General features: G+C 46.1%; 1 protein-coding gene across 4 annotated transcripts in view; it reads right to left on the minus strand.

Annotated features, from left to right (window-relative positions):
- Positions 1-4,472, minus strand: part of COL16A1 (collagen type XVI alpha 1 chain) — a 717,464-nt gene extending 712,992 nt beyond the window's left edge. For 3 of the 4 annotated variants that reach the window (XM_069223295.1, XM_069223297.1, XM_069223296.1), the window contains exon 1: positions 4,085-4,222. The gene's annotated coding sequence lies outside the window, so the exon portion shown is untranslated. Of the gene's footprint in view, positions 1-4,084 lie in introns of all 4 variants that reach the window. The other variant, XM_069223294.1, reaches the window with a different exon arrangement.
- Between the last annotated feature and the right edge of the window lie 6,795 nt (positions 4,473-11,267).

An 11,267-nucleotide genomic window follows, 5' to 3' on the forward strand; every position in this document is an offset into this window, starting at 1 on the left:
TCAGTTGAGTGATGTCTTCCCTATGCTGCAGGAGTGGAAGATACTATCAGATTGCAAACTTCCTACCTCTATCAGAGTACATCATTTTGATACTCCACGCAGGGGGAATGCATACTACGGTGTAGTGGCAGAGTGCATGTTTCATCATTTTATCACAGTGCAGAGGTGCCTATGCTATTGGAGCGTACACCTACCTACACAGCCAGAGAAGTGCACATTTTCTTATGCTATCAGAGTGCACTGACAAATTCTCAGAGAGCATGCTACCCTATGCTCTCAGCATTGAGCCTGGGTAACAGCTTCCTTGTACTGTCAAGGTGCATGCTTTCTATGCAGTAAGAGAAGTGTGGGGCGTGTGTACTATATGAGACGTGTGGACGACATCTCGATACTGGCAGTGTAAAGAGCTGCTTAGCCTGTAAGAGTACAGGCTTCCCTAAACTGCCAAAATGCACACTGTCCCCTATCGACAATATGCAGACTGAGTGCAGGATTCCTTATGCTGTCACAAAAGTGAAGACTTCTGTGCATTCTAACAGCACATACTTCTCCATGTGCACATTTCAGTCCTCCAAATGCCGTCAGGCTGTAGTCTAACCTATACTACATTACATTGTTAGCATGCAGTCTTCCATGTAATCAGTATACAGACTTTCATACACTGTCAGCATGCAGACTCCCATACACTGTCAGCATGCAGACTCCCATACACTGCCAGCATGCAGGCTTCAATGTACTGTCAGCCTGTAGAATTCCATGTACCGTCAGGATGGACACCTCCATATACTGTCCGTATGCAGACTTCCATTTAGTGTCAGCGTGCAGACTCCCATACACTGTCAGCATGCAGACTTCATATAGTATGAGCATGCAGACTCCCATACACTGTCAGCATGCAGACTCCCATACACTGCCAGCATGCAGACTTCACATAGTGTCAGTATGCAGGCTTTCAAGCATCGTCAGTATGCATTCCTCCCTGTACTTTCAGTGTGCAGATTTCAATACACTGTCAGAATACAGACTTCCGTATATTGCCAATATAAATATTTTGATATTCTGGCATTGTGGAGATTTCCATGCACTGTCATTATGTAGAATAAAGACTTCCATATAATGTCAATATAAATATTTTGATATTCTGGCATTATGGAGATGTCCATGCACTGTCATTATGCAGACTTCCATGTACTGCCAGTATGCATTACTCCATATACTTTCAGTATGCAGACTGCCGTATACTGTTGATATTCAGACTACTATGTACTGTCGGTATGCAGACTACCATGTACTGTCGGAATGCAGACTTCCATATACTGTTGGTATGCAGAATTCCATATGCTGTTGGTATGCAGAATTCCATATGGTGTCTATATGTAGGCTTCCATGTAATGTGAGTATGAAGACTTCCTTGTATTGCTGGAATGCAGACCTCTGTACACTGTCAGCATGCAGGTTTCCATACATTATCAGCATGCAGAACTCAATATAAAGACAGCATGCTGACTTCCACATACTGCCAGCATTGAGACTTGCATATACTGCCAGCATGCACACTTCCATCTATAGTGTCAGTATGCAGACGTCCATGTACTCTCATTATGCATGCCCCACATACTGTCAGTATGGAGACTACCATATAGTGTCAGTATGCAGACTTCCATGCACTGTCAGTATGCATACCCCATATAATGTCAGTATGCAGACTACCATATAGTGTCAGTATGCAGACTTCCATGCACTGTCAGTATGCATACCCCATATAATGTCAGTATGCAGACTACCATATAGTGTCAGTATGCAGACTTCCATGCACTGTCAGTATGCATACCCCATACAATGTCAGTATGCAGACTACCATACGGTGTCAGTACACAGACTTCCATGCACTGTCAGTATGACGTTTTCTGTATATCATCAGTATGCAGACTTCTCTATACTGCCAGACTGCAGATTTCTATATACTTCCGGAGTGCAGGCTTCCCTGTGCTGGGTGTGAACTCCCCTCCACTTGCTATCCGTATACTGTGAGTGCAAGACTTCCCTGAGCCCTAGTAGTGCAGGCTCTAGTCTCAGTGTGCAGGATTCTTATAGTGTCAGAGTAATGTTTTACACATATTGTCAGAGTGCAGACTTCGCTGTCCTCACCAGCGTGCACACATCCCCGTGGTGTGAGATTATCGACACCCCTGTGCTGTCAGAGCGCAGGGTTTGCTGTCCTCACCAGCCTGCAGACACCTCTGTAGTGTGAGATTACAGACACCCCTCTGCTGTCAGAGCGCAGCTATAATGTGAGATTACAGACACCCCCGTGCTGTCAGAGCGCAGGCTTCACTGACCTCACCAGCGTGCAGACACCCGTCTAATGTGAGATTACAGGCACCAATGTGCTGTCAGAGCGCAGCTATAATGTGAGATTACAGATACCCCTGTGCTGTCAGAGCGCAGACTTCGCTGTCCTCACCAGCCTGCAGACATCCCAGTGTTGTGAGAGTACAGACACCCCTGTGCTGCCAGACAGCAGGCTTCGTTGTCCTCACCAGCGTGTAGACACCTCAGTAATGTGAGATTACAGACCCCCCTGTGCTGTCAGAATGCAGGCGTCCCTACATTTACACACAAATTTACATAGACACTTGCTTACAGACTTGCCTTTTTGTCAGATGTGATTATTGGCCCAAATGTACACAGGAGGACACGTTCAAATGTATCTCAGCCAGTCGTACATGGAGACTGATGACCTCTCTGCCCTATTATTTTAGTCTTTCTGCGGGGGCTTTAGACTGGTGGGATCAATCTCCCTTCTCAGTCCCTCATACAGTTAGCCAAATAGATAACTCGGGTCCTGATTAGAACGCTTCCCACCTCAGGCTGAGTGTAAGCGTCTGGTACCTGCAAGCTAAGAACGCTGTCACATCTGGGCACGACTTATTTGACCCTCTCTCCTAAAACAGTTGTGTAGATGAGGTATTGGTGCCCTGAGAACTCTTTTTGATCAGTGCAGGAGATGTCTGCAACCCTGCCCTCCTACAGTTGTGCAGAACAGACACCCAACGAACTCTACTTGCTGTATGTTGGAGTTACCTGTGGCATAGGAATTCTATGTACGTGCGGTTTACCTGTAATTTACGAACTAAATCATAAGCCAGCTCAGTAGAAGTTACCTTTTACAGAAGTGGACAGGAATAGACATTGGCTTCAGAAACTCTGCCATATGTTGGCAGTGCCTACCTGTAGTTTATTAAACATGTCACATGAATAGTGATCTGTCACCTAAAACCCTTGTCAGGTGAGGGAAAGTTACCTGTCGCTGACATATGTCAACAGAAGTTATCCTCAGAAGTGTGGCTCTGTTAAATGTGGTCAGGAATTACCTTCGGGCTAAGACCACTGCCAGGTGCGGAAGGAGATACCGGCACCCTAAGAAATTCTATGGCTGCGAAATGTGCATAGACCTCCCTGTAACCCAACTTGCCTCCAAGATTGGTGCTAGAGCTTTGTGTGGCCTGTGAACGCTACATGAGTTAGTTATATCCCAGGATCTCCAAACGATGTCCACAGAAGTTACCCTCTATCTCAATACCTTAGAAAGATGTGCGCATAAGTAACTGAGAGGCCACACTTACGCACGTTCTACCTATATTTAAGAGACTTGGTCAGAACTTTCGGAGCATTACCTGTAGTCCAAGAACTCTGTTACATTACGCAGGAGTTACCCGAAGCTCTGCCAGATGCGCGCAGGAGTTAACTGCTGTCTGAGAACTTTGCCAGATGTGTGCAAAGGTTACCTGCAACTGTGTCAGATGTGCGCAAAAGTAGCCTGAAAAGACCCAAGTTGTCCGGCCCGAGTTCTTCTTTGTCTTGAGGTTTTGATTAGACTATTACAGATGCATTTCGTTTTTCACCGCCATAAGTGCAGGACTACAATTACCAGCATGCATAGAAAACCCAAGCATGCAAAAGCCGCTCATTCCTGTGCCAGCGTCGGAGCTCCGTACCCGCACATTTGCCCGGTGTCTCAGAGAGTTACAAGCAGCGACATTTTGTGGGTCTGCGTGACTTATGGTAGAAGGGACAGTCTTACCTTTGTGCGGGACCGGTGGGCTCACAGCGGCGCGGGGAGCATGCTGGATAAAGACACAGGCCCTGGCAGTGGAGTGCGCCTCCTCCAAGTGGTGTGGAGTTTGATGCTGAGCCCCCTTCTCCACCACTCAGGCCTCACCACACACCGCTCTTGAAGCCGCGGCCCCCTCTCCCCCTGTCGTGATTACAGGGTGTCTACGCCGCGAAGAAGAAAAGTGGTTGGAAAATCCTGGAGTGAGGTCGACTTTCCACTCTCAAGAAGAACGATCCAAAAGTTTTTACGCCTTCCCTCTCGCCTGCGCCCCTCTCCCTGCGCCGGAGCTGGCCTGTCTGAGCTGGAGCAGAGGCCAGGATGCAGAAGGCGGCTGAGGCTCGGAGGATGGCTTGTCGGTCTGCCAGGGCTCCCAGGCTGGGAGACAGCAGCCCATTAAACTTGCTGGAATGCCAAGAGATTTAATCAAACTCAGCTGGGGCAGGAAGCAGCGCCTGGGGCTGCAGGCAGGGAATGCAGCGTCTGTCTTCTCAGCATTGAGGGCCTCCTTAGAACTCGGGGCAGGAAAGTGCTGGATATGTCTCCCTAAAGTGCCGGCCTGGTGCTCCGTGGTGCCCAGGACCATGTGCTGACGTCAGGTATTGCTCGTATTTCTTGACGGGGCAATTCTCCAGGTTGTTAGGTTGAAATGTTCCCCATGCTGCAATTTCCATAAAAAGGGAAAGAGAGAAGAAACCTGTTCTATCGATTACAGGTTGGTAGGTCAGGGAGTGAAGCCAAAAGACCGCAAGGAGGCAGCATAGTCCTTAGAGAGGACAATTTAAGAACAGAAGCCATTATAATTCCTGAAGTTCCAAAACTTCTTCTAGCGCCTCAGACTGGCCCAGTCAGCTTTACGGACCGTGAGCTGACTTTACATTTCACAACTGTAGGAGCAGCGAGGCAGGGCGGTTGGTGATTTCGCAGGGTGAGGTGAAAGTAAAGGGTCCAAAATGGAATTAGAAGACTGCAGACTGCCGTGACACTGCCACCCCTGAAACGTTGGCCTGGTTGGGACAGAGTCAGTCCCCGGTTAGGTTTACCTTGTAGGTGACTGATCCAGCCGCTGCCAGAATAGCGATTTAGAGGCACTACACTTTCAGAATCTCCCAGTTTCTACACATGCCAGAAAACCTCTGCTACGAGGTCCTCTTTATGTGGGAGAGAAAACAAGAGACAGACTGCAAGTGGACTTGCCCAGCCTCAACGTGAAATGAAAACCGGAGCACGCAGAAAGACAGTGTGCAGGATTACCCTGAATCGGGAGCCTGGCATCAGCCAGAGCCAAAGAGGAAACCCAAAGTCTGGCCAGGGTACAGGAAAGAGTGGCAACACTGGCATGCGTTTTAACTTTAGCTGTAGAAAGGGACTTTATATGTAGAAAATAAATTCCTTCCTTAATCCATGATGTGGAAAAGGTGATGTTGAGGTTTGAATATTAAGTTGTTATTCATACAAAATGAAGGGAGCAAGGTTATCAACAGCCGAGGGCGGAGGGGACGCCGCGACCATCAGTTGGAGCTACACCTTACACGTACTGCATGAGGTGACCCTCAGCTGTGGCAGGTAAAGGGCACAGCCGGGGCTCCAAGGCAAGCTTCACACGCCGGGGGCAACAGGAAGGAGACGCAGGAGTGACTGTGACACAGATTCAAATCCCACCCCTATGAAAGAGGGGAGCCCCCCCAGCGGTGGCACGGGAGTCACGTTGATCTGAAAGAGGTGAAGCCACCCACACCTGTAACAGGAGAGCCCCTGGTGTACATGACCTCACAGGCCGTGGAAGTGGAGATCTGATCCTCGCCCTGTCGTGGTTGGGTAGAGACTGAGAAACAAGGATTGGAATGAGACTTACCCTAAAAAGGAGAGTCTAACTTCAGTCAAGGCGGGTGATGCCATGCTGGCCACCGCTTTGGATTGAACATAAAAACGGTATTAAAAAATATATTTTTTAAGCCAATAAGAGAGTTGAATTTTGTGCCTGTGCATCAACGGTGAGATTCAGCAATGAAAGGGGTGACGTATCCTGAGATGTGGGAAACAAGACACTTGTGCCCATTAGAGGGTGGTGACTGTGAACACGGAGGGGGGTGGTGGTATGCCCTCACTTGTGGTGGAATAGTTTGCGTCAATCCCATGGATGTCACCTTCAAAACTGAAAGGATGTGCTGACCCTAAACTGCGGCGGCGGAAGAGTGGTTTGTATAAGTGACTCGGAGGTGATTTTCAACACCTTAGAGAGAGTTTGCCTTCAACTGCGTGGATACGTTTGTATCCATGCCCCTGAGGTGACCTTCAACACTGACGGGGACGGTATTCACCTGTGGTGGAAGAATGGTTTGCATCAGTAGCTTTAGAGATCAAAATGAACACTGAAAGCAGTGGCATAACAAAGCTCCCCGCGGTGATGGGGTCCCGAGCTCCAAGGGCCTCCTCATCACAGCACATTGGCCTGAGAGCTCCAAAGCGAGCTCGGCGGATGCCACTCTATTTTCTTTGCAGGGGGACCCCCTCCAATTTAGTTACTCCAGTGCGTGAAAGGTAGGGTCTGTCGTCACTGATGGTGCAAGTGTGGTTATATCCAGGCTTTATAAGTGACCTACAGTACTGATATGGAGAACCTGCCCTCAGCGATAGTGGAGGAGAGGTGGGGGTTCACGTCTGAAAAATAGAGTCTCTTTTCACTGTGGCTGGAGAGAGGTTGGGGCCATGGCTTAAGGTACACTCAAGCCATTAAAAAAGAATCCAGAGACCAATTACCCCAAGGTTTACAATATTATCAGAACCCCACTACACTCCACAGAGGACGCAGAATTAATCAAGTTCATCTTTTTTTAGATATCATGTGCCAATTGAGTGGATCAAAGCAAGCACGAGTAGAATTCTCTACCAAAGCTGAGTCTACTCTTCTGTAGAATGAAGACTAGTGTTTACTAATCCAGGTATTATAACACGATCCCTCCGTGGCTCATCCTCACATATCTCATGAAAACCTAGTGCTCAATGATGCCATGCGAGACTATAAATTCACCCGACCTGGATTTAAATCATTGGCTGATCTTTCAAGAACCACATTCTGAGGAAGTAGCCAATTTGATCAGGAAGTGACATCCTTCCTCTAGCCTCCTCCTTCCAAGCTGTGTCCATATATTATATGTATATGAAGATGCCTGTCTCATTTCCAATCTCAACAAAAATCTAGATATAATATATGTGTTTGGGTTGTATACGCTTAACAAAAATCTAGAAATATCTGTGTGTGTGAATATATATATATATTGTTTTTTTTTTTATATATATGTTATATGCATATATATATACACGTATATATAGTCCACGTATATATATATATATATATATATATATATATATATATATATATACACATATATATCACAGAAAAAACCAAAGGCTAAAGTAACGTTATAATTAGGTGAATTTGTCAACGACAACATTAATGTTTTAAACAAAAAAAAACACAGAAATTCACCCGTTATAGTTGGCAGCATAATAGGTGCATTTAACCCATTGTAACAGTTTGCATTCAACAGTAAACTCTATGTGCAAGTGACAGTTTACTTGTATTAATTATGCTCCACACAAGGTTTTTGGTTCTGCAAAAAACGTTTTTAACAGGAGAAAGATTCTACAGAGTAGATACTAATTTTGTTAAGAAGCCTTGAGTTACTAGAGAGAGTGGTGTGAGCATGACAATTTCTACTCAACGTAGAAGAGTGTCTGTACCACATACTAACCTAAGAAAACATACTTGTTTTCTTTCAGAAGATGGGCTATCCATAAAGTTCTCACCACAGTATGAAGGGTGCAGGTAATATGATCTTTAGGACCTTCAGATCTCGGTTAATTTTAGCAATTCTGTTTGTTTTGACAACAATTGCATACACTGTACAGTGTTCTTAGTAGATTGTTTTTAATATTCTGTGGTGTATTTCTCATGAGAGTTCCACTGTTTGCAAACAGTGTGGTATAGAATGAACTCTCTCCATATAGTAAACACTGTTTGCGGTAGTCAGTCTACTGATATCAACTTCATTTCTAAATGTATGTTCAGTGAGTGTCAAAGGTTTGATACACATAAAAGCTGTTCATAGTAGGGGATTTGTTTTGGAACTGGCATTCACTATTTTGGCTTTCTTTGAACAATTGTATACAGATTGAACACCATACTCAATGAGAGTTTCCCATATATCTGTGGTAGATTGTTAATGTGAACTATGCTCCCTGTAAAGTGTATGCTATAGGGTCCTTGTTGCACATAATGCTTGTTTGTAACATCTTAGGAAGTTGTATCTATGTTGGCAGTAATGATGCCTGGTCCTTCCCGAGATATATTGTACTTAATGTCAGGCCTCTAATGCCTTAATATTTATACAGCAATATGCGCAAAAACAAAGGTGGAATGATGTCATCAGTGTGATTTGAGATGTCATCAGTGATGTCATAAATTATGTCATAGAACATGTCATGAGTGATGTCATATTTGAGTTCATGAGCACTGCATGGCTAGTGGGGCAAGTTGTTGTTAGTGCTGCTAAATATAACTGTGAATTTCTGTGGTTTCTGTGTTTTTTTTAGTTCAAAATATTGTCAATGAAAAAAAATCATTTTTTCAGTCAATTTCTAAGATATTTTTTAAAGAAAGACATATCTTTTTATCACACCTAGCTATAACATTACTTTAACCTTTGTTTTTTCAGTGAATTTCTAGGGTTTTTATAACATAAAGTAATTAATTACCTTACTTAAAAGCAGCCTCCTGCCGTTCACGGCCAAGGCCTGCAGCCACCCCCATTACAGACAACCCCATGCTGCGCATAACCTTTGGCTGTGCACAGTGGGGGGTTGGCCATAGGGTCTAGCCCTGGGGACCCTATCCTCAAGGCTGTTTGCTTTTTTTATTAAATGGGAAGGGGGCCACAAAGCCTCTTCCCCAAGCTTCTTTAGGCTTTGGAGACCCCACACCCCAGGGCCATGTATTTTTTATAAGGGGGAAGGTGGGGCACCATGTTCCCCCTCCCTGAGCAGTTATCGGCCCCAGGGACCCCCTCCTCTAGGCCACTGATTTAAAGAAAAGGAAGAGGGCAGCATGGCCCAGCTACCATAGCCTTGTTATGCCATGGGGACACCCATTCCCCAGGGACACTCATTTGAATAAAGGAAAGGTGGCACGCGTGCCCCCCTCTCTGGGCTTATTTCGGGCCCGGTGTTCTTTTGAGGAGGAGGGGGCAGTGCCCTCCTCTCTCGGTCGATTTAAGCCCCAGAGACCCTATCACTGGGGCCTGGTGTTCTTTTGAGGGGATGTGGGGTGCAAATGGGCCCCTTCCTGAGCTAATTTCACCCCCAGGGCCCAATGTTCTTTCTAGGTGGAGGCGGCCCACATGGCCTGCCATGCTAGGATGATTTTGGGCCCTGGGAACCCCATCCCTTGGGTTACAGCATACTTTCCAGGGGGAGGGGGGCACATGGCCCCTTTACTGGGCTGATTTTATCACCTGGGACTCCATTCACCAGGGCCTGGTGTAAATTTGAGGGTGAAGGGAAGATTTAGCCCCCTCCCTCGCATTGGCTTATTTTGGCCCAGGGGACCCCATCCCAAGGGGCCAATGATATTTACTGGGGGAAGGACGCATACATCATCACGTTCTGGGCCGATTTCAGCCCCGGGGACCTCATCCCCTGGGGCAAGGTGACATTTTGTAGAGGGAGGGGGGCACATAGCCCCCTCCCGAGCTGATTTCAGCCTCTGGAACCCCATCTCCCAGAACCAAGTTGAACATTTTCTTGAGGCTCGGGGAGGAGGGCCGTGTTTCCCCTTCCCATTTTCAATGATTTGGGCCTAGGTGGTGTTCCCCTCAGGGCCTCCAATGGCTCGGAGAGGGTGGTTACATGTCCTCCCTCCCTATACTTAATATGTTCGCCCACCCTCCCCTTCTTTAATTACTTTGGCCCCATGGGTGGGCTCCTCACGGCCTCCGATGGCTCAGGGAGGGGGGCTGCATGTATCTAATATATTTGGCCCCGGGGTGGGCCCCTGGGGCCACTGGTGGCTTGGGGAGGTGGCCTACAAGACCCCCATCCCTCTTACAAAACAGCCCAGGGGTGAACTCCCCAGAGCAAAAACCAATAAATGTGGGTGGCCAGGCCACAATTTTTTTTTTAGTCTTGCTGGATTGCAGCATTTTTTTGCTGTTTCTTTTTTCATTCTTGCCCTGGGGGGTCCCTCTGGCTCCCCTGCCATGGGGTCTAGGTGGTCAGGGTATCCCTACCCTGCCCCCTTATATATTCTTTTGTAATTTGAGGACAGAGGATGATGTCCTTGGGTCCTGTAGTGGCTGCCAGCAACATTTTTCTCATGTTGCTGACGGCCAATCAGATCACTCACTCTTGCAGGAGTCTGGCTCCCACTGGAGCAAGCTTGCCCAAGGGAAATAAAAATCCTTGGGCCAATCAAAATGCTCTGTTTTTACACTGGCGCTCCCAACTGCCAATATACACAATTATTTTTTACTTCAAATTACTCAAAAACAACTGAACCGATTTACACCAAATCACAAAAAGCACAACCTACAGTCCAAGATCTAGCTTCCTACCAAATCTGCTGTAATTCCATTCAACAGTTTTTGTCATAGTCCAGCCTAAAGAAATCTATGGAAAATGCATGGGAATTTTGCATTTTGGACCCTCACTTTTCAAAAAGTAGTACCTTTTTGATAAGTTTCAAGGAGATTTATCAAATGGTGGCAGCATTATTAGCAACACAAAAACACATTTTCCTACGGAAAAGCAATACAAACTATAAATACCTAGTGGAGACTGCCAGTAGGTGTTTGATATATATATATATATATATATATATATATATATATATATATATATATATATATATATATATACTGTAGGAGGCTGGACTGGCTTGTAGTGAGTACCTAGGGGTACTTGCACCTTGCACCAGGCCCAGTTATCCCTTATTAGTGTATAGGGTGTCTAGCAGCTTAGGCTGATAGATAATGGTAGCTTAGCAGAGCAGCTTAGGCTGAACTAGGAGACGTGTGAAGCTATTACAGTACCACAAGTGTCACTTGCACAATATCATAAGAAAACACAATACACAGTTATACTAAAAATAAAGGTA

The sequence above is a fragment of the Pleurodeles waltl genome, chromosome 3_1 (assembly GCF_031143425.1).
Source record: "Pleurodeles waltl isolate 20211129_DDA chromosome 3_1, aPleWal1.hap1.20221129, whole genome shotgun sequence".
Classification (NCBI taxonomy): Eukaryota; Metazoa; Chordata; class Amphibia; order Caudata; family Salamandridae; genus Pleurodeles; species Pleurodeles waltl.